Here is a 21,978-nt window from a genome sequence, read left to right as displayed (position 1 = left end):
GTAGTGAGTTCACACTGCCACAGTTAGCAATGTCAGCATTTCTATTATAATAGCCTCTTCCTACTACTACTCTTTTTTTCTCAAAGGACTGAAATCTGGACTTAAAAATTAACTTAAGGTTGAAGCACTGACAACATAATCCCCATCCATAAGTCCACAGTTTATCATTTTAGCACATTTATGACAAGTAGCTTTGAAGCGTTCCCAAGCACGGGCCCAGTCATGCCTTCTTCCTACATCCAAAACCGGAGCGTGTACCCAGAGAACGGAGCGCTCATTCCCACTCCCTTCGCAGCTGGCGTTTCTTGATAAAGCAGCTTTTAACAATCTCTTACTTTAGGGAGTAAACTCTTAATATTAAATCTCTTAAGTCTGGGGAGCCACTGCTTTCAAAAGGGCGCATCCAGCCGACAGGGTGGACTGGAAGATGAGTGTCGCCACAGCCTCACGTCTAAAATCCCTGTCACACCCTGGACACCACGCACGAAATGTGGCTCTCCAAGTGCTGCTGGCGCAGAGCTGCATGGCGCGGAGGGTCGGAAAAGGCCCCACCTGGGCCCGCCGAGCCCGGCTGCACGCTCGCCAGGGAGGCAACTGCCACTTGGCCTTGCTGGGACATGCCACCGGGCCCCCACGGCAGCCACATGCGGCAGGACCCCCGCAGATGCGCCGTTGCGGCACACCGGTGCTCCCGGCGCTCTGCCGGCGGGGCCCTTTCCCTGTGCTTGCCCGCCTTTCCCGGTGCTTGCCCGCCTTTCCCGCCCCCTCCCCGCCGCTCCGCTGGCTCCCGGCCGCCCTCGCCTCGCCCGAGCGAACGCCGGCGGCACGCCGCGGGGCGGGCTCCCGGGGACCACGGCGGGAGGAGGGCCCCGGCCCGCGGGTGTCGCCCTGGGTGCCTGGCGCCCGCGGCAGGGACACAAGGGACGCCCCCCCCCCCGCACCCGACGGTCACTTACGTTGGGGGCGGGTGCCGCCGGGAGCGCTGGCGGCCGCGGGGCCGGACCCCGGCCCGCCTCCGACGGGGGTGCCGGCCCGGCAAGGGGGGGGGCGGGGGGGGGCGGCCTCCCGTTCGGTGTCGGAAGGGTGAATATTTGCCGGTAAACCGGGCGTTTATTCCACTTGGCAGAAGCAGAGGGGCCGGGGCAAAGGGGGGGGGGGCTCCGTGCCCGGGGAAGGGGGCGAGGAACGGCCGCGACGTGCCCGCTCTCCGCTTGCCCGGCGGATCCGCTGCCCGGCGGCTGCCGCGGGCCGCCGTGAGTTACCCCCGGCCGCGGCAGCGGCAGCCTCGCCGCGGCGTTGGCAGCTAGACGAGCCGCGGCGCGGAGCTGCCGCTGTCCTCGGATGAACCCGGCGGGGCTGCCAGCGCCAGCCGAGTGCGCGCAAGGCGAGAGCCGGGGCTCTGCCGGCGCGGCGGCGTGCGACACCCCCTCGGCGGGGCTGGCGGAGACGGGGCGGGGGGCGGGAGGGGGGGGGCGAGCCCCTCGGCGGCCAGGCCGGAAAGGTAAGCGTGGGACAGGAAAGCTGCGGCGGGGGCACGGTCACAAAAAGGGCACGGGGCGGGGGGGGAGAGGCGCTGCCCCCCGAGGAGGCGGCGGCGGCGGCGGCCCGGGGCGCGGGGAAGGGTCGGCGCGGCCGGGCCCTCCGCCCCGAGGAGGCGGGAGGGTGGGCGAGCGCCCCTCCGCGCCGGGCAGGGCGGAGGAGGCTGCCGACAGCGGGGGTGCTCATCGGAGCGAATGGCAACCACCACCCCCCTCGGCCCTGCCTTGTTGAAAAAATAAAGCAACAGCAGCCTCTGCCCCGCGGGGCAGGGATCCGGCTCCTCCGGGGCGAAAGGTGTGCCGCTGCACCACCGCCTTATCTCCCCGCTCCCGGCCGCGGAAACCGGGGCAGCAGCTGGCAGCTGCCGGCGATGTCTCGAAAGCCGCGGGCAAGGTCACGGCCGCCCCCGCTCCTCGCAGTGCCCAGCGCCGCCGCCGCGCTGCCACCGGCGTGTCCCCGCGGCGGCGTAACCCGGGGAGGGCTCGTCGCCAGCGGCTTCCTGCGCTCCCACCTGTCACGCTTAGTTTTTCTCTGTGCCTTTGCTCTCCGCCCTCCCCATCCCCGCCAGCTGGAGCGGGCGGGTCCCTAAAGACGGGGCAGGTCGCCCCACGCGAAAGCATGGAATGTTCGAACCCCGGGAAGACCCCATGTGCCCTCCGCCCCCGCCCCGGCGGCCCCGGAGCCGCGCTCCTCCCGGGGCGCCCGGCGAGCCCTGCCCGGCGGCCGGCCTGCGGCGGGGCGGGGGCCGCGCTCCCCCCGGGGCGCCGCGCGGGGGGCGAGATGCCGCCGGGGAAGCGCTCGGCATCGGGGGGAGGCGACCCGGGAAAGGGCTTTTAAGGAAACTCTCCCTCGCAGGGGGGGAGGGGGGGGAACGGGGGAGCGAGGGTGGACGGAGCCCCGCTTTGCCCCGGGAGGGAGAGCCCTGCGAGCACACGCGGAGCAGGTCGTCGCGGTGCAGCAGGTGCCTCCAGACCCCTTCGCTTATTGCCTGCTCCGTGCCCTGAGAACGGCGCCCGGGAGAGCCCAGGGACACCACCTTAATAGCCGTAATAATTAAAAACAACAACAAAAACCCCCTTCTGCCTGGCCTTAATGATCCTTTACACACATTCCCCGCCCGCTCCCTCCCCCGTCCCCCCAGTGAAGGGCACTGATTATTCGCACTCCTCGGCTCGCCGAAAGCGCAGCCTGATGAAAGGACTTTATCCTCGAGTGACTCCATCGCTCGCTCCTCCTCCTCTCCCCAGCCCGCCGGCCGCCTCGCTTCGCTCTCAGCCCTAATTGGGCTCTTGCTAATATGATTAAAGCCCAGTTAAATGTTTCTTGATAAATCTTGTCAAGAGAGGATCCCGTCCCCCCCCGTCTCTCCCGTCCCCCCCTCCTCGCTGTTGGTTGTCAGAAGCCCGGTTACAGACAGGACATGCCCGGCTCCTGCTGTTCATGCTCTGGTGGGAAGCTGGCATTTCACAATTGTTCCTTTAACAGGGTTGTTTTGGAGCCGGTCCTGGGGATTGTTCCTCTTCAGGCCGGGCTTGCTGATAAGAACCGCCCGTGGCTTTTATGTAACACGTTAGGAGTTGGTCCTGCTCCCAAAATCGCACTGTTTCTTTAGCCTTTTATTTCATCCCCCCGCCCTCCCCCCGCCCCGCTCCAGCCGCTGAGCTCTTAGTAGCCGGTTCCCGGAAAGGCTCTCGCTGGACGCGAGCCGGCCAGGCACGACGGCCCGCGGCAAAGCCGCGCAGGTCCCGGCGGAGCTGCGCGGGGGCGCAAGGTGCGCCCCAGGGCGGCCCGCCCGCGCACAGCGCTGCGACGCGGTGTCCCGGCCCCCGCCGCCCCCCTTTCCCGGGAAAAGCCCCTCTTCCTCGGCTCCGCTCCCCGCTCCGGGAGCGCTCGGGGGAGGCTCTCCCGCTGCTGCCGCCGCTGTGCCCGGCGCCCCGCAGGTGCTGTGGCAGCGCTTCTCGCAGCGAGCGCGCTCCCTGACCTTAACCTGCAGCTGTTTTGTGGTTTCAGTGTCACCGGGCTCGGGGGCCAACCCCCACCCCGGCCCCGTTACCACTCGGGGCTCGGGGGCTGACCCCCAGCCCGGCCCCGTTATCACTCGGGGCATCTGGCTGCACTGTGGGCATTAGGAACCGGCGGGCGGGGTTGGAGGGCGGGGGTGGCTCCGCGGGCGCCGGGCCCCCTGCGGGCGGCCGGGACTGGGGGCGCTGCGCCCGGGCGGGCGGGGAGCTGGGCTCGCCCCGCTGTTTCAGGGGTGCTCGTTGGCGAAGCTGTTGGCTCGCTCCTTTTTCGGTTTTCAGTTTTCTTTGGGGGTACCGAGCTTCGGCCCGTGCTTTTCGAGGGCGTCTGGTGGTTGTTGCTTCAGCCTTACTGGGCTGGGGGGTGTCGTTGTTTGGGGGGGTGGGGGGAGCTCTTTCCGCCCCCGTCGAGCCAAGTGTAGCCGCGGACTGGAAGCTCTTCGGTCCGGGGCTGGAGGCGGCATTTCCCGATGGCCCACCGGGCCCCGGGCTCCAGCCCCTGCCCCTCCGCCGCAGCCCGTGGCCCGCGCGGGGGCAGAGCGCTGCTACCGCACCGCGCTCCCACGGGGGACACGCACCGGCCCCACCCGCGGGCAGAGGGGGCGCAGGCCGCCGAGAAGCACGGACCCACAGCCCCGCTCTCCCACCCCGGGCAGGGCGAGGTGCCCCCGAATCCCCCCTGCTCGCCACCGTCGCAGCCCGTAGGCTGCTCCTCCCCGTGCCCGGGGCTCGGCCGGGAGCAGGCGGCAGCGCTGCCCACCCGCCCTGGGGGCCGCGGTGCGGAACGGGGCGGCCTGCGGGAGGCGGCAGGGGAAAAAGGTCAGATCCAAACAAACGAAAAACCACCCGCAGCCCGGGGGAGCGCCGCTCCAGCGGAGGCGCCCGCCCCCTGCGCAGGGGGAAGCCCGAGCCAGGGGGCAGAAGGCGGCTCTGCCTCCCCGGCCAGCCCCGCTGCGGCCCGGCCGCTCCGCGCTGCCCCCGCCGGCGGGGCTCGGGGGCGCGGTGCTGCGCCCGGCGGGGCGGGCAGGGACCTGCGTCCCGCCGCGGGCCCGGGGGGTCCCCGGTGGTTCGCCCCTGCGGAGCGTCGGCTCCCTGGGGCGAGGTCTCAGCCGCGGTTTGAGGGTGGCTCCCTCTCCCCTCCCCTTTCCTCCCTCCCTCCCCTGTGTGCCGTGCCCCCCCCCCGGGCGGGGTGTGCGTCTGGGTTTGCGCGAGACCACAAGAGCCGCGGCCCTTTCGCCCTGGGGCTGTTGATTTACCCGAGGAGAGTCCCAAATAAGAAGCTGTTTGTGCTCTAGCTGGAACACTGGAGGCTTTCTAAGAATGGTGCTTTTCTTACTTGGTGGGGTTTTTTTTTAATTTTATTTTATTTTTATTGGTACATCAAACCAGCCTACAGCGTTGCTGGCATCTTTCCACCAGGTGTCTGGAGCTCAGAGGAAAATTCAAATGAATCTTAAAATTATGAGACAGTTTCCCTCCCCTCCTCCCAAATAAAATAATTATAAGAGAAAGAATTGGTTCAAACTGTCCAGGAAGGGATTAAACTAGAAACAGAAAAGCTGCTTCACCCCACCAGAGTGGTAAGGACCCAGAAAGGCCTTCCACAGGCAGGAGGGAATGAAAGCCGCTGGAAGATGGAATTGGACTGGTTTGTGAACCAGCTTCTGAGATGTGGTGGTTACCACCCACAGCAAGGGACTTGACCCCATGATCCCAAACATCCCTTCTAATCCTCTTCCTATAAAATAATAATGTGCCTTTCTGTACACTGAAGGCACCTCCAAGTACATTGCACACAAAGTATTCTGCTTCACAGCACTGTTGTAGGTATGGGTCCATATTCCCATTCTGCAGCAGAGTTAACTGGTTTGCTCCAGGGGTCACACCTGGAGCTGGGGACACTCGCTGGGTTGTGGCACCCAGAGCTCACATCACCACCAGGAACTGCTCTGCTCGCTGAGAGCCCAAATGAGACCGATGCTGTCAGAAACGGTGAGAAAGCTACCTGCAAATACAAGGGGGCTGCTTTGCAGGATCCAGGAAATACCAATTCTGGATGTTGTTTTAAAACTAAGTATACAGCATAAGGAAACATACCTGGAACTGGCAGGTTTAGGGCTTAGACTCTGAGTGTTTGATTATTATAATTATTTAACTAAGCTCCATTTAGTCTTGATAAGTAGCTCCTGTTACTTTTAAAGGAATCTTGCTGAATTTACTGAAAGATTTCCTGCTCACCTGACTTACAAAAGCAATTGTTTTCTTTCTGAATAAATGGGGAGGACTGGCTGATCCTCATGCTTTCGATGTAGACAGAAAAACCTGGACTCCAACCTACTTGCTTTTCTTATGCAAATCTTCTCACAGGATTAGAAGGGAAAGTAAACAGCAGTCCAGCCTTAAGATCTTTTTCTTTTTACAGGCAGCCTGTTGTATAAATCTGAAACAGAAACTGTTTTCATTTGAAGATCAAATAGAAGTTATCTAGTGAAGCTGACAAACAGGGGCAGAATTATCTGTTTGCATTTTTGGGAAATGGATAGCTCTGGTTTTGTTTCAAAGCAAGTAACTTTTAAATAATATTTAACGAAATAATTGACCTTGATGTTTAAACTACAACTTCCTTCACGTCATTAAGCCCACTGTTTTTTAAAAAAAACATTTAGTATCTGAACTCTGGCGTTCATTCTGCTAATCTCATAATAACATTTGTTTCTTGTGGAATTTTGTTTGATGAACTCATCGGTGAAAGAGGAGAGAAGGAGTTCAGAACAACACGAGGTTTACAGCTCATTTACATTTTTTCTCCCTGAAAAATAGCAAAAAAAAAACATAGTAAAAAAAAAATCCATATGCACAGTGACTATTCAGGAATAGTTTTTCAAATGGAAGGAACAAGAAGAAGCTTTACAGCTCTACTGGAACCCTTGGGACAAACTGTGTTCTTTCAACATATATTCTGATTTCTAAAACATATTGCAATCCTTGACTACAAAAAATGATTTTGTGGCATTTGTCCTCATGATAATTAGGGTCTGAGTCTGCTTTTGAAATGTGAGAGAAATGGAACTAACTCCGTAAAGTGTGTCTATCACACAAAGCTTTTAGGACAGCCTGACTTACTATATCCTGCTCTTTGTTCTACTGACAGATTTCCAAATGCAGAAAGCAGCACATATCTGGGGGCTGCTATTATCTAAGCTAAATATGTACATTTTGGATCAGTTCTATTTTATTTGAATACTCACAACTTCTGCTTGCGGATCTTAAGCCTGAAAGGATTGCAGAGATGTGCATTTTATTAGCTATCCATCAGTCTTTGTACATGGACAAAGGTGCATAAACATACACATGTACTAGTCTTTCTGCTCTGCAAGAGTCCAGAAAATTAAATGCAAAATTATTTCAAAGAAAAACAAACAAGCAACCAAACAATATACACATTACTATACAAGAAAGCAGGCAAACAAACAAGGTGGGGGGAAATAAAAGCAATAAATGAACATGCAGGGTTTAGCTTAATTTTTATTTGGCTGTAAATCAAAAATATCATGCCAGCAGTGGATTTTTTTTTTTTTTTTGTAAGTTATGTGATCATTCATTTACAAAACACTGGTATCTACCTAAACACTGCTGTGTACGCTGCACGGCGTGTACTCATACAGAAATGAAAGCTCTTCCTTTATCCCTGCTGGCACATACTCTTTCTCTCCAATGAATTCCTACTTCCAGTATTTGCATGTATAAGGAATTGTTGCTTTACTCCCACCAAAGGACACGTAGCTAACATTTCCACTGATTAACAATGTTTGAATTCCCTCCCCAGTACACAAACAGTCAGCTCAATAATGATTGCAGGCCCAGGATCTAGAGAGCGTGGCAGTGTTACACAACTGGAGATGTGACGTTATCTGGCAATCTGAGCAGGGTCACGTTGATCATGGGACAATACAAACTCCATGTCAGCCATCGTGTTGATGCAGGTTGTCTCAGCTTCACACAAATGTCAGGCAGTGCAGGCGAGCACAAATTAAGTGCCAGAGTCAACTCCTGTCTCAGCATTATCCTCTGTCTTTTCCTCCCCTATGGCAGAATTGGCACCTCAGAGCATCCTGGTGCAGTCCCTCAAGGTCCCATCCAGCTCTTCAGCCCCACACAGGAGGTACCAGCTGACTGACTGGCTAATCAGCTGTGTCTGACACAGGGGCAGCACCGGCACCAGGAGAGATGATGTGTGTCTACAAGAGGCATAGCTACCAGGCAGTTTCTGTTACCCCCTTACTACAATGCCATGCTGTGCCTCAACACTAGCAAGTGAAGTGAGGAGGCACCCCCTTCCCTGTGGAGCGATTGTGCAGTTCCTCTGTCCACACTGGCTGCCTCTGTGCCTGCCAAGCTATATTTTTACCACTTAATATTTATGCTTATGCAACTACTGCTCTTCAGTTTTACATGGAACCTTGACACGGCCCCTGGGGATGGCCTTTCTTGACCTGAGATGCTATAGATGTTCCAACAGAGTAGCAGTTGTTGTTCACCTGTAGTTACTTGCAGAAGCTGCTGGCCCTACATTTTTATTGTTTTTTTTTTTAAATTATGAGTGTCCTGGTTTCAGCTGGGATGGAGCTAACCAGGAAAACGCAGTACAGTAACTCTTGCTGGTGAATTGGGTGCTGTCCGTGCTAGAAGTCACATCAGACCTATGACCTGTGTGTTTTATGATATGCAGCTGACACCCAGACGATGTGTCTTCCCCCAACAGCTGAACAAAGCTGCAACATACTGGCAGTGACAGGAGATGGCATTTCAGTCATACCGGGTGGACATGCTTGTCCCATCTTCTGTTACTCTGATGGTGGTTTCTGAGGAACCCACCTGGCATATTGCCTCAGCCCAGGGACTAAACCACATCTCCTCGGCACAGATTTTAAACAGGGAGCTGTGCAAAACCAGGCTTCTCTGTGAGACTGAATACACAGCTCCTCCCTGCTCCCCTGAGGATGATTTACCTTGAGATTGTGCTGGACCCTGGGAAATTCTTTTACCTCAGTACTCATGTCAACTGTCCTCTCACCAGTTTAGGGAGCCAGAACCAGTGACTTTGTCCTAAATTTCATTAGTTTCTGGTTGCCTTGCTTTAGAATCTTCTGTCCTAAAACCCTCTTCCTATCAGGTGTGGGTATTCTTTGTATCATCTGCTGAACTGGTATGGAGCATTTCTGCACACCGCAAAACAGCCACTGAATATTTCCACCTGTACATCTGTGCCAAATTCAGTGGTTCTTACAGAGATCATGTCAGTCAACTTGTAAAGCTCTTCGGGGTCTGTAGGTAACATGCTATGCAAATGCATCTGTCTACTGCTGCTTCCCTGAGCTTAAACAATGTATGTCTGGATACATTTCCTTACCCTTTTCTCCAAATATACCTCTGGCTCTGTCAGAGCGCCCTGGGGAAGCTGAAACCATGATGAAGGCTCTAGCGGTGTGAATACATACAGGATTAAGGCTGCTAGCCGGTGTGGCATGTCACTTCTGCCTGTGACTTACTAAAGCAGAAGAGTCTTGTGGCTGACATGTCCTCCACTTCACTGGGTTACATGACACATGCCAGAAAATGTGTCAACCCACTCCCCATCTCCTCAGCGTTATTAGCTGAGGGAAAGAAACACAGCCACAGAACATGCACACAACTTTGACAGGTTCTGCCTAATCCACCCACATAATGACATTTCTTATGCTAAGTGCCAGAGCGGTGTAGGGAGGCCACTGCCTGTACCAGCTGCTGGCAAGTCAAAGTTAGTTTCATGGTTATGTTTAAGAGATAGCCTGACGTTACGTTAAGAAGTCTTTGTCTCCTGTGGTGCAGCGCTCAGAGAATGACATCAAAAGCCTTCCTAATTCACCCCCTGGGTCATTTGATTATAGGCATGGCACAGAGCCGTGCTGCCCCAGGAGACTATGAGTCACAACGACATCCATGACTATCCTCTTATTCCACAGAAGGAAGTAATGTGCTTTGAGCATAAAACAACCAGGAGCAGATTACATCCTTCCTCGTGTCAGCTTAGCCCTGCTGGCTCCAGGGCAGGCACTGTAGAGGCAAGAGCAGCCTCTGGTTTCCCAGCCTTGCTCCTCCCCACCCCTACCTCAGGGAAGCTGTTCCTCCCCGTGCTGGGACATGGCGCGTGGGCAAACCGCACGAGAGGGTTTTGCTCAGCCAGGCAAGGAAGAGGACGTTCTGGCTCTCTTCTCCAATGTGGTACAGAGTTATGTCACATGGTGAAACATCCATCCCTCCTCCAATGGGCCAGGCGTATCTGGTCATGAGGATGCTGTGTGTTCTCCATCCCTTGGCATTTGTCCTTGCAATTACTCTATCTGTTTCTGATTTATTTATTTTCAGGCAGTCTTCTGCACCCTTGCTCCCTCACTTGGGCACATGGGGCAAACCACAGACTTGCCCTTAAACTACACAGAGAAATAAAATCAGAAACAGACTAACCACAAGAATCAATAGCAAGGGGCAGAAAACACATGATTGGATACTGCAGTTCCCTTCAGAGATCCATCTGCCTCAAAATGTGATGTAACTAGGCTCACGTACCACATCTGCAAAGGGAGTAATAGACCCCTCTTCGTAACCTGACTCGCAGGGTAAAACTGTGCTAGCTCAGGGAAGCCAAGGCATGTTTAAAAATCATTTCTAAGGAAGAAAAAGAAGTCCAGTTTGTGTCCACAGAACTAAGGCAATTGCTTTCAAGTCTGACGTGACTCCTGTTAGTGTTATTGTTGCTTCCTAGAATTTAGGCTTGAATTTGGCAGAAGCCAAGGAGCAAAGGCATACACAGAACCACTTGTGAGAATCAGTGTGTCTGTGTGCATGGGCCAATTCTTTCCTGAATAAACACCAGTGCCTGGACTTCTGGGTAATGTGGCAATGTTAAGATGGCAGTCAGACTTGTGCAGGCTCATACCCATGAGGCAAGAATTTTTAAGGGTGCAATTTACCTTTTTTCCTACAAATAAACACAACCAGATAATGAACCACACTTTCCAGTGCCATTAAAATAAATACATTATATTCTGTAACTGTTCCTCGTTTGTCTCCCAAAAGTAGCATCATTGCCTGGGAGGGAGTATCAAGACATTAATCAAAATTAGATGAGCAGTACAAGAAATGAAGGCCAAGCAGATGAATATAAATAGCTTCCTGCATATCCAGAATACAGGAGCTGTCTGAAAACATTGTGATTAGAGTCAATACACTCGATCCAGCCACACAGACAGTGTGCAGAGCTGTCATTCCTATACTGAACATCTTATTTAATATCCTGTGATTCTGCAGCCCTTCATCAGGTGAATGTTGTAAAGTCATTGTTCATGGGGTAGATCAGACAACGGAGAAACCCTCCAGACAGGAATCTCTACTTGTTTCTGGCTAGGAAGAATAAATCTTTCCTTCTTTTGGAATCCACAGGAATACAGATGCAAAATCAGGACATGGATCAATGAGAGAAGATAAGGTATTGCTCCTGCAAGCAGAATATCCTGTCTTCGAGATGGGTGAGTACTTCCAAACTTTCCAAATGTTTCATTGCACTCCAGATAGGTCATATATCTGCCCCCTTTCCTTCCCAGATACTTTCTAGCATTTTAAGCTATAATAGAAGCAAGAAGAAAGCAGAAGTTAGTCTCGAAAAAAGAGATGAGACAAATAAAGGGGGGGGGGGGTTGTGTGCGGTGTGGAAACAGCCCTGAGGATGCCCTAAATTCCATAGTCAGCCTCTGGGACACTGCCACAGAATTTTGCATATCTCCATAAAGACGTGGCTGATGCTGGTTGATCATTAGCAGAACTTGGTGCAGCTGTATAAACAGTGGATTTCTACACCTACAGGCCTTCATTCATTTCCTCCAGTGAGGTTTTTAATTTGACTGGCAGCTAGCCTATCTGGGCAGCTGATAAGAGAAGAAAAAAAATCACACTCCAGTCTTTACATCTCCACTGTCTTTCCTCTGGTTCCCATCATAGAAGTGTACAAAGAATTAAAGAGCTTTCAATACATTTGTAGCCAAATATTTACCCTAAGTGAGGTAGATTATATTTGCTTACTGTATCCATTGCCATGCTGGCATGTGTTCAACACTGTCTAACTCCTTGGAGTACTATTGAATACTTTGGAAAAAACCCTTTGTTTATAATAAACTGTTTGCCAACGAGTGCACATTTGGTGTTATCCAAGGTATAGCAGTTCCTGAGCTTACATGCCGGGTGTTTGGGATAGTACTTTGTCTAGCTTCACAAACACAGCATCGGGGATGGTCCTGGAACATGGCCCACTTACCTTAGTCTTTTGCAGGATTATTAAAAGTATTTTGAAATTCTCTCAGGCATTTCACTGCAAAAAAATTGTAATTAAACAATGTTCAGACGAAATACATTCTTTCAGGAAACACAGCTTGGTCTTAATCAGCTTGCTTTTTTGAGACCATACTTATTTTGACAACATTTTTAATAGAGACAAATTAATATTTACATTCAATAATATATAAAGTATCGTTTTCTGTAAAGTGAAAGTGTTTAAGTGGTTCCTTGCTTCATTTAATTTTGTTTTGAACTTTATAGCATTCATATATTTAACATTTTTCCTACCAAATTGAATATTTTAATGTCATTATAACTTTTGGGCTTTCTGGTGTGAGAATGATTTGACACTTATGGAACACTTCCATCATGCCAAATATGTTTTCTCTGAGTTTTAAGTCCATGAAAACTTCAGCACCTTCACTTTTTCCCTAAGTGTTGGAATTTCCCATAGAATGGAAATTCTGTTTCCTGACCAGCTCTGCTAAAATTTCTTGCTCTATCAAAAAGAAAAGGGGGAGGGTGTCACAAATACACAACCATAAACTTGTCAGGATACATTTCTTATTGTTGGCTCATATGTTGCCCTCTTTTGGTAGCTTTTGTACTGTACTACACATAAAAATTTTAACAACTGCTGTAGCAACTCAGCATCCAAAGGGGACTGAGTGCTGAATGTTAGGACTAAGTAACTGTATGAGGAGAGCAATAAGTTGCGAGTTAGGCACTCGAACTAGCTTATAGAGACATCCTGCTGGGAGAGGAAAAGCACTAGGGAATGAATGAAGCATTCCACTGTAAAACTGGACTATAAAGGGCAATGAGAAAGAAGAAAAAGGAGAAGGATCTGTAGATATTCACTCATGTGAATAATTTAACCCCATATCCTGGCTTCCATCCTGTGATGACAAACATGACTTTCAAGTATTTGTTCAATCAAGATTTGTAAAGGGAAGCTCTACCCCAGTCATCATTGCCTTGGTCTTTCCCTATTGCTTTTTTTATGATCTACGCAGGGGGTTTATTAAATTCTTATGGGTATTGACTAGTCAAGCCCAGGAGAGTGCCTGCTGACTTCCCAAGACTAAATCCCTGCCAAAGTCAACACTTTTATTTTCACTATTAAATTTCTGAAAGATAAAATTAAATATTACATGTTCTTTTACACAGTCATTTGCTAATACTAATTATAAAATCATGCAATACTTATTGCATTATAAGTCTAGAATTATTAGGTGAAACACTGAAGTGCTTATTTCTAGTTATTTTCTACTGTTTCTGAGCAAAATTCAAAATAAAATCTGAATCTGTGGCAATGATTAAAAGAGTCTAAGGGGCTGGGTATTCACCTTCTCTTGACTTTCAAAAAGAATCGAGTACTAACTCCCCCAAATGTCAGCCTCAGAGAATAAACTGCTCTCTACTTCAGATAATTCTGTTATAAGCACAATAAATGGTTATATAGAAGAGAGAGTCCCACCATATTTGTGATCCCAGTTCAGCATTTCACAGCCCTAGCCTTTAAAGATTGATTTTCCTTGGTTTGAAAATCAGCGATAGGAATTCAGCCTCACAGGAACTCTTACGAACAGTCACAGAGATGATTTCAGAGCTCAGAAGGGAACCGTTCATCCCACCTTGAGTTGTGGAGCTTTTGTGGTGACTCCTTATGATCAGGAGTTCTTGGGACAGGGAAGAACTCCCAGCCTTCCAATGTAAAGACATAAAGCTGTGCTTTATAAGCATTTTCCAGTGCTTTATTCAAACCTATCCTAAGACCCTCAGCAACATGAACCTCCCTTGAAAGACCATCTGACAGCCTTCCAATTTTCACCTTAACAAAAATTACACTGAAAAGGCCTGATTCTGCTGCCTTCCTGCCTTTCAGTTATATAATGTTGTCTGGTTTAAGCCTTTGCAGGCCTTTGTTCTGTGCATAAGAATGCAGCAGCCCAGCCTTCTGGAAATAACTGCCTGCCTGCTGATTTCGATGCAGCCAATATGCACCTTTCAATGGCCAAGGGCTCACAGACTTTTGTCATGTTTCCTCACAGGTCTCACCAAGTCCCTTCTGCTCCAGCTTAACAAAGTGCTTAAACATACGCACTGCTTAATTTGATATGTAGTTCCTTTGTTAAAGCCACCTAGCAAGGCTATAAAGGGAGTTGCAAATCAGCAGTGCAGCTCATGCACTTTAAGTTAAGTTTATGTTTAATGAGATGCTGGGTTTGAGCCTCAGTCTTTCCCCCAAAGTGATTTTTCCAGCCTTTGAATCGTTGTGGGATTTCTTCCAACTCCTTCCAGTCAGTCAGTGGCTGGCAATATGGAGCACAGAGCTGAATGTAATAGCATAGAGCTTTACATGTGAACTGTTGCCTCCCTGCTTCGTAACACGTCTGTATGTGCATAGCCTTTATCGCTATGCAAACTCATATCTCACTCCCGTCTGATCTGCTGTCCCCTATACGTTGAAACTCTATCAGCAATATTGATGGCCAGGCCATATACATTCCACCATATCTTTTTTTCTTTTTTGTTGTTGTTGTTGTTGTGAGTTGTTTGGGAGATTTTGTACCCAGCTTTCTAATATCTGCTGGTCATTTGATATAATTTATCTGCTGTCTCCTGTTTGCATTCCTTCTGGGTTTAGTATCATCAACACGTTTACTAGTGTGCTGTTTATCTCTACTTTGAAATCACCATAGACATATTAAATAGAACAATGTCTGTCAAAAGTCCCTGCCGTGACCCACAAGACATTTCTACGAGCTACGATAACATAGCAATTGATCATTGCCCTTTGTTTACATTCTTCCTCCCATTTCAGCATACACAGCAGTATTCCCCACCAAAACAATTAAAGATCTTTCTCTCGACATGAACACTTGAAACTGTAACAAATGACATATTCAGTGCTCCCCGTATCCACTCGCTTACACTCCCACCCAGTCCGTTTCTCTGGCCGTTCACTTGCTGCGCACACTGCCTGGCTTGCTGAGTGCCGACTTTGAACAAGCTGACTGTAGCCTACAACCTTGGTCCCCAAATCTATAACATAAAGAATGTATAATGTTGCATATTAAATGAAAGGTACATTTATTATGCTTTATCCTTTCCAAGACCTTACCACTTGCTGCTCCCGATACTGTTTGCCTCAGTGTTTCCTTGGGTTTAGTGGATGACTTAGCTGTATGAAATAAGAAGAATTTGGCCTAAAATGTTTAAGCCATTTTACTTTATTTATGATTTTGAGGCCAGAAAGGACCATTACCTCATCCTGTCTAACCTCTTCTGTGTCACAGGCTATAGCATTGCCCCGTTCCCCATACACTGAGTATACTGAGCCCAATAATTTCTGTTTGGCTGACACATATTTTCCAGAAAGGGATCAAGTTTTGATATGCACGCTATCGCTTTCTTGGGCAGTTTGTTTCAGCAGTTCATCACACTTACTGCTACAAATACAAACCTCATTGCTTGCTTAAATTTCCTTGGCTTACATTTCCACCCACTGATTCTTGCAATACGTTCATCTGATGCAAGACACATTTTTTCTTGTTGTGAAGGTAATTATACACTGTAATCCAGTCATCTCATTTTGATAAGGGAAATGAAGCATATTCTTCAATCTACAAGCAATTCTTATGCCTTTTCTCCTACCCTTTTTCAGATTTCTAGCACCCACACCACTGCCATATAGCCAGCATTACACTCCGCTTGTATGTCTGCTCAAAGTTGACATTAATCCTCTTTCACACCATCAGACCAAGTCCTGCATCCAGTTGCTTCCCCACAATGATACCAAAGTCTTTTCAAGCACCACCCTTGGGATATGGATTTCTAGTGCATCAATACAGCCACTGTTAGCGCATGACATAAAATTTGTCTTGTTTGCAGAGGCCCCGCTCACTGAATTTGGTCTGTGCCGTCTTCATAATTTATTTATCATTCCACCAACTTTAATTTCCTCCCTGATTTACTAAGCATTTTTTCACTAGGGATCTACTTGCCTCTCAGCCATTAAGGACAATTCTGTTGCCTTCCAGGTGTAACACCCATTTCTGCAAAGTGACTGCAGAGCTTCCATTTGGGGCTGACAGCTATTTTTTGACATCTATCAGCTACAGCAATCACTCAGCAGCTATTGTACAGCAGAAGTGTATTTGAACACTGAAAAAATAGACTTAGACCCTAAATCCTGCAAAGTGTTAAAGAGCCTAATCTCCACTGGTGCCTAAACTTTGAGAAGCATGCAGACTTATGTGACTGGGTTTAGGTCTGCAGTTATGAAACCTCATGCTTTGTATATTTTTCTGTTGATATTAGTTTCTCTTCTCTGTGAAAGACAAAACTTAGGCATCACGGCTGCTGGATGGACCACACATTTTCTTTTCTAGTCACCCACACAGAGCTTTCTTTTCGTTTCTCTGCCATCTCCACAGGTAACTATTATTTTTAAAAATAATTGGCAATGTCGGTGTACATCTGTCAGATAATTCCTGTAATATCATTGGGTGTGGATTATACAGCTTTAGTGACTTTCATCCATATATTCAAATATCCTAAGTATTCCCTCATCTGTTTCTATCAATAGGATTTATTTATTTGTGTCACAGTGTTTCTTTCTTGCTAATTGCTTCAAGTTATTTTATGTAATTAAAGACAGATGGTAAAGCAAAGTTCAGTATCTCATCCATTAGTTAATCGGTGGCTTATGCAGCTCTATAAATGTAGCAGGGATGTTATGATTTTGGGTTTTTATGTGCTGTGCTTTAAATTAAATACTGGGACCGATTCCTAGTTACGCTGAAGCCAATGACAAAAACTGCCATTGACCAGGATCTCGCAGTGGGAGACCGTGGATGAGGAAAGCAGCGAGCCAGCTCAGTGTGGTGTTTACGCTTTACAGAGGCACACAGCTCGCCCGCTCTTAGACCCAGGTCTTCCCATGGATCTTTGCATCAACAGCTTCCACGGCGTGTCGGTGGGAAATGAGCGGCCAGGTCAGAGTGTTAATGAAGAGGTTTGTTCTCCTGACTTTGTGGAAACTCATCCCTGGTCTCAGCATTCTTTGGGTTTATTCTATTTTGGGGGAATTATTTTTCTTTCCATATGCAAGGGAGCAAAACATCTGTTTTCATTGAGGACATCTTGTTCTTCAGATTAGAGAAAATCACCAAGAAAGGGAGAACAAATAGAAGTCTCCAGAGGAGAAAGAGGCCCACCATGTGCTCCCCCTGGGTAGCCATCTTGAACTGATTCAGAGCGTTGCCTGCAGCCAGCAGCCTGCGAGCAGCACCACCCGCCCTGGTTCCCGCGCAGCCCCTGCACCACTCGCTTCATACCCAACCCACTCGTGGGGTTATTTTATGCCAGCTATTTTTTTCCTCCTGATCTATCTGTAAGATGCTCTCCTCACTCTGAAATCCAGCAGCAGGCTGTAGCAGACTGTATTATTTTGATGCCCTTATCTTTCCTCTTTCATAAAGAAAAGATTAACCGCATTCCAGCTGGTTTGCCTGCCTTCCCCCTTTGCTCACAGGCGGAGCGATGCGCCGTCCGCACGGCCATGCAGCTATCAGCAGCAGCAATGGGTTTCTGACCAACTTGCTTCTCATCTGCTTGCTCCCATCTTTCAGTCCAACAAGCAATTTGGCTTTATCTGTTTTGACTCAGTACTAGCCTGCTTCTATTGTTTCTCACATTCTTGCATTTCCACCAGAGTGTGTGACTGACAGAAATGCAATTCCTTAATTAGACTACAAGGGGTGTGCTGGGAATCGCAAGTCAGCCTAAGGATTTATGTGCTACACCAAATTATCGTAACTGACACAACACTTCCAGCAAGGAAGTTTGGAAATACCAGAATCTCCCCCAACCCCTCTCCACCACCACCAGCCCCCATTCCTTGAGAAGGCCAGATTAGGGAGAATAAGGATTTTTCATCACTACTGTGAGTCATGCTCAGGCTGAGTACATGGCTGGTGAGGTCAGCGACAAGGGTTACTGGGCTTGGACTACAGAAAAAATGGATTCTGCTAAAGGGCAGCACAGTTAGAGCAAAGAAAGAAGAAGAGGAATGTAGAGGTCACCAAGACTCCTAAACCACAGGCAGAAGGGAAGCAGAGTCAGACTCATGATTCTTGGAAGAAGGAGCAGAGACAGGTGGCATGGGACACTGCTTTTTTATTCACCTAACCTTTTGGCCCTTAACATAAGCTTTTATTTTTTTCCCATGAATGTTCACAAAAACAACAAATTCACCTATTTCACTCAGCCTGGGATGGGAGTTTTAAAAGCATCACCACTTCTCATTCTCGGGAACAGCAGTAAGGTATATTTGACAAGAAATGTCTGCCAAGTAGGTATATGTATAATAGGTCATATATAATCCCGATTTAAGACACAGATATTCAACTTCAAACACGTGCTTAAGTCCCAACAAAGACAATGCAATTCAAGCAAACTGTAATTCAGCATGTGCTTGCTTGACTGCTTGAATTGGGTCACAACTGATGAAGGATTGCCCACACCAGCAGTCCAGCAGTGGATTGTAGGATAGTATTTAGATTGCCGAGTCTACTACTGCAGGTGCATTTTACCTTTTTTTTTTTTTCTTTTTTCTTTTGTGTGTGTGTGTTCCTGTAAAACAAGTTTCATCCTTCAGGAAACCAGCTGTATTTGTCACCTATTGTAAAAAATGACAGTTGACAATTGCAAACTGCTTTAGCCACACAGAAGAAAAAAATCTTCCCATGTTGATGTTGAAACACAACTTTCAGTTTTAAAGATTGATTGTTGTTTTTTTTTTAATTCTTAAATGCTAAAGCAGTGAGCAGACACTTCACAGTCTATTGCACTGGGCTCTTTTTCTGGAGGTTGGCTCCTGCCAACAGCAGGTTCAGAACTGCTAGTTCTAATTAAAAACTTTATTTTAAAGATACATTTCACAGTTTATTCACGGCACCCTGGGAAATTTAAATTGCTGGATTGAGCAAACGGTTACAGTTTCTTTTCCATTGATTTCCAAGTAATGGCTTTAACTAATTATTTCAGCAATTCGTAATTGATCTACTATGGCTGTTGAAATCAATTTCTTCATTTAGGCAAGTGACCTAGAGTGGACTCCCTGAGTTGTGTCGATTTCTTTGACCAGGGTTTAACTGCATTTTATTTTCCTTCGTAATTTTGTATTGCATCAGTCTAAAAATGGCCAAAGATTATTCTCGCCTCAAGAATTTCAGTGACAAATCCTTTTAGTAGTCCCAGTTTTAACGGACAGACAATTGCCATCATAAACTCTGTATAAGTAGCATTGTGAAATCTGTGATTTATAAGCATATTCCATAGCAAAAAATATTTTGATAACCCATGCTTCTCACTGCTGTGGCCAGCTTCCTGCCTCAGAAAGAAAACACAAGTGAAACAGTGTTCTGCCTTCTAGATTTAGTGGGAAAATAGCGCCTTCAACAGCAGTCTTTCCTGAACACCAGCTCTAGAAATGCCACACATATGGGTGGCTAAATTTTACTTCGGGTTATTTCTCTGCCACCTGAGGCACACACTAAATGGAGTCTCAAAGGAGCAAAATGTAGGCTAGCCTTTGGACTCATCATGTGTTTACAATTATTAACCAAATGCGAAGTATGTATTATATTACTACAACTAGCTTTGCTGTCTTGTATCCTTTATAAGCTTTTCAGATTAAAAAAATAGATTGGGTGTTCTTTTAAGTGATCTTTATTTTATTATTTGGTTATTCAAGGTTAAAGAAATAGATAGTTTTACTTGTCCTCAGTATGCTGATCACTAGTGATTGTAGGGCATGTTACGAGCAGTAAGTCCTCTGAATAACTTGTATACTGACAGTACCACATCAGAAAAAATCATTACAATTCATTAGAGCGCTGTTTGCATTCTCACAATGATATAAATACACCTCAGTCACTCAGTGAAGTCAGATGTTTGCATTCACCAATGGGTTTTAAAGCATGGCATAGGCTAGAGATCGCTAAAGAGTTTCAGACTACAGACACCATCTTTACAAATTTCATCTTTGAGACTCACCCCTGCTTTCTGATCACACAGGCTACGTCCTGGTTTTGGTGGCTGAATAACTGTCCTGAGGCAAGAACAACTGTTAACATCTAAAAGTGCTAGCTGGAAACTATTTAATGCATTTTTAGCTACTTGTAACACCATTAATCTGTTGGAGAAAAAGATCCCATCTGACTAGCCAGCTCCTCCACAGATCTCCAGGAGACACTCCGCAGGTCCTCGGTGGTCTATACACCACCGTTTGAAATCCACTACAATATAGAAATGACCTCATGCTTAAAGCAGCTGAAAGTTCTTCACACCTGTATTTTTTTTACAGTAAGAGAAGGATCTGGCTTCAATTGCAAGATAAAAACATATAATTTTGACTAAAAGACATTTAACTAAACCACCAATATATTCTCTTAATTCAAAGCAGGAATATCTTCAATCCAAAAAATGTATTATATCATCAACTACTTGTTTTTAAGTGGTTCCAAATCATCACAAAGATTGTGTAAGAGCAGCTGATTCCCAATATAGATATCCTTTTCTTGGGCACACAAGTCGTGCCAGGACTCTGGCTGAAATTTTACAAGAAGCAACTCAGATTGTACTTTAAATAATAGTTATTAGTCATAAGGATTGGCTACCTTTCTTTTCTTTGAAAAGAGTCTATAAATGTACCATTATTTATTCATTTCTGAAACCATCACATTGTCCTCCAAAAGGGTTGAGTTAAATTTACAAAATTTAGGAGCATATGTTGAGGGCCACACATTTAGGATGCCCCTACTCCTGAACTCAAGTTTAAGAGTATGTGTCCCATCAGTTGTAAATTCTATGAAAAATGTGTTCAGCCAGCAGTAAGCACTTGAGTCTTTTCTGCAAATTCCTGAAGGTGGGATTTCCTCCCCATTTATTTAGAACAACTGCTATCTTGAAAAGAAATAATTGATAATTACTTTTAGTCTTGCATTGGGGTACGAGTTCCAAGGTCCAGTCATTAACTAGGTCTCCAAGTTAATAAGTGTTGTATGGATGGAGAGAAAGAAAATTTTCCCTAACCCAAAGGGTTTGTAATGTAAACTCCTAATTTAAAATTCATTAATTTTACACATCACCTTACATAACAATCACAATGCCATAAAAGAGTGAACACATGCTTGTAATTAAAGCCATGGCAGTCTCATCCCATTGTATGAAAAATAGCTCTATCATAATGGTCCTGAGTTCATGCCAGAATAGCAGCTAAACATGGGAGAAAGATGATCTAACACTTACAGAATATGAAAATAGAAATAAAACATTCTGGTTCCAGCCTATTTTCTCTAGACTCACTGGGTGATCTTGTGCGTGCTACTTAAGCTTTCAGTCCCTCAATTTACCCATCTGCAGAACAGTAATAACAGTATTTATCTGAGTCAGAAAAGTTTTGTAAAAATAAATCCATAAATCATTAAGTCTCTTACGTAGTCTCAACAAGCTTTCTATGCAGCACCCACCATAGATACTCTCGAAAAGCACGCATGGACTACTACTGATTTTAGCCCCATAATACCTCTAAAAAGTAGAATTCAGGGAATATGTGGCAGGGGCAAAAACATCCATCAAGGTCAAATCATTTCTATTTCCGCACTATTTGTATTTCATCTCTAATATGCGATAAGGATAAAGTTAATCAAGCGCATTTTGTAATTTCTGGCTTTATAACAGTTTAGCAAATATACATTCAGAAAGTCAGACCAAGATCTTTTACGTCAAACTTGTGGAGCAACTCCTTTGATTCTTAATCTGTATATTGTTTTCAAAAGAGACATCAAATTCTTTGTAAATGAACAAGGTCACAGTAATATCTTACAAGGAAAGAAATACCGGTAAATGCTACTATGCATGACTTTTCGTCTCAAGAAAATGCAGGAATAATGCTCAGTAGTCACAGCATCACTGTGCGCTTGTACCTAGCAGGAAACACTGATACCAGATCATCAAGGTCAGTAGTCCCATTCATAGACAA

At 47.3% G+C, this 21,978-nt stretch overlaps 2 long non-coding RNA genes across 5 annotated transcripts in view; one reads left to right on the top strand and one right to left on the bottom strand.

The window, feature by feature from the left end:
• Nucleotides 1-1,040, bottom strand: part of LOC114015758 (uncharacterized) — a 166,538-nt gene extending 165,498 nt beyond the window's left edge. For all 4 annotated transcript variants that reach the window (XR_008733305.1, XR_008733304.1, XR_008733306.1 and 1 more), the window contains exon 1: nucleotides 957-1,040. This is a non-coding gene — a long non-coding RNA (uncharacterized LOC114015758). The remainder of the gene's footprint in view (nucleotides 1-956) is intronic.
• Nucleotides 1,041-5,332: 4,292 nt separating this feature from the next.
• LOC129736508 (uncharacterized) overlaps nucleotides 5,333-21,978 on the top strand; it is a 50,002-nt gene continuing 33,356 nt past the window's right edge. Inside the window, exons 1-2 of the long non-coding RNA XR_008733219.1 lie at nucleotides 5,333-5,549; nucleotides 11,037-11,122. This is a non-coding gene — a long non-coding RNA (uncharacterized LOC129736508). The remainder of the gene's footprint in view (nucleotides 5,550-11,036; nucleotides 11,123-21,978) is intronic.

This window comes from Falco cherrug, chromosome 7 (genome assembly GCF_023634085.1).
Source record: "Falco cherrug isolate bFalChe1 chromosome 7, bFalChe1.pri, whole genome shotgun sequence".
NCBI classification, from domain to species: domain Eukaryota; kingdom Metazoa; phylum Chordata; class Aves; order Falconiformes; family Falconidae; genus Falco; species Falco cherrug.
This window is presented reverse-complemented; position numbering and strand designations above follow the sequence as displayed.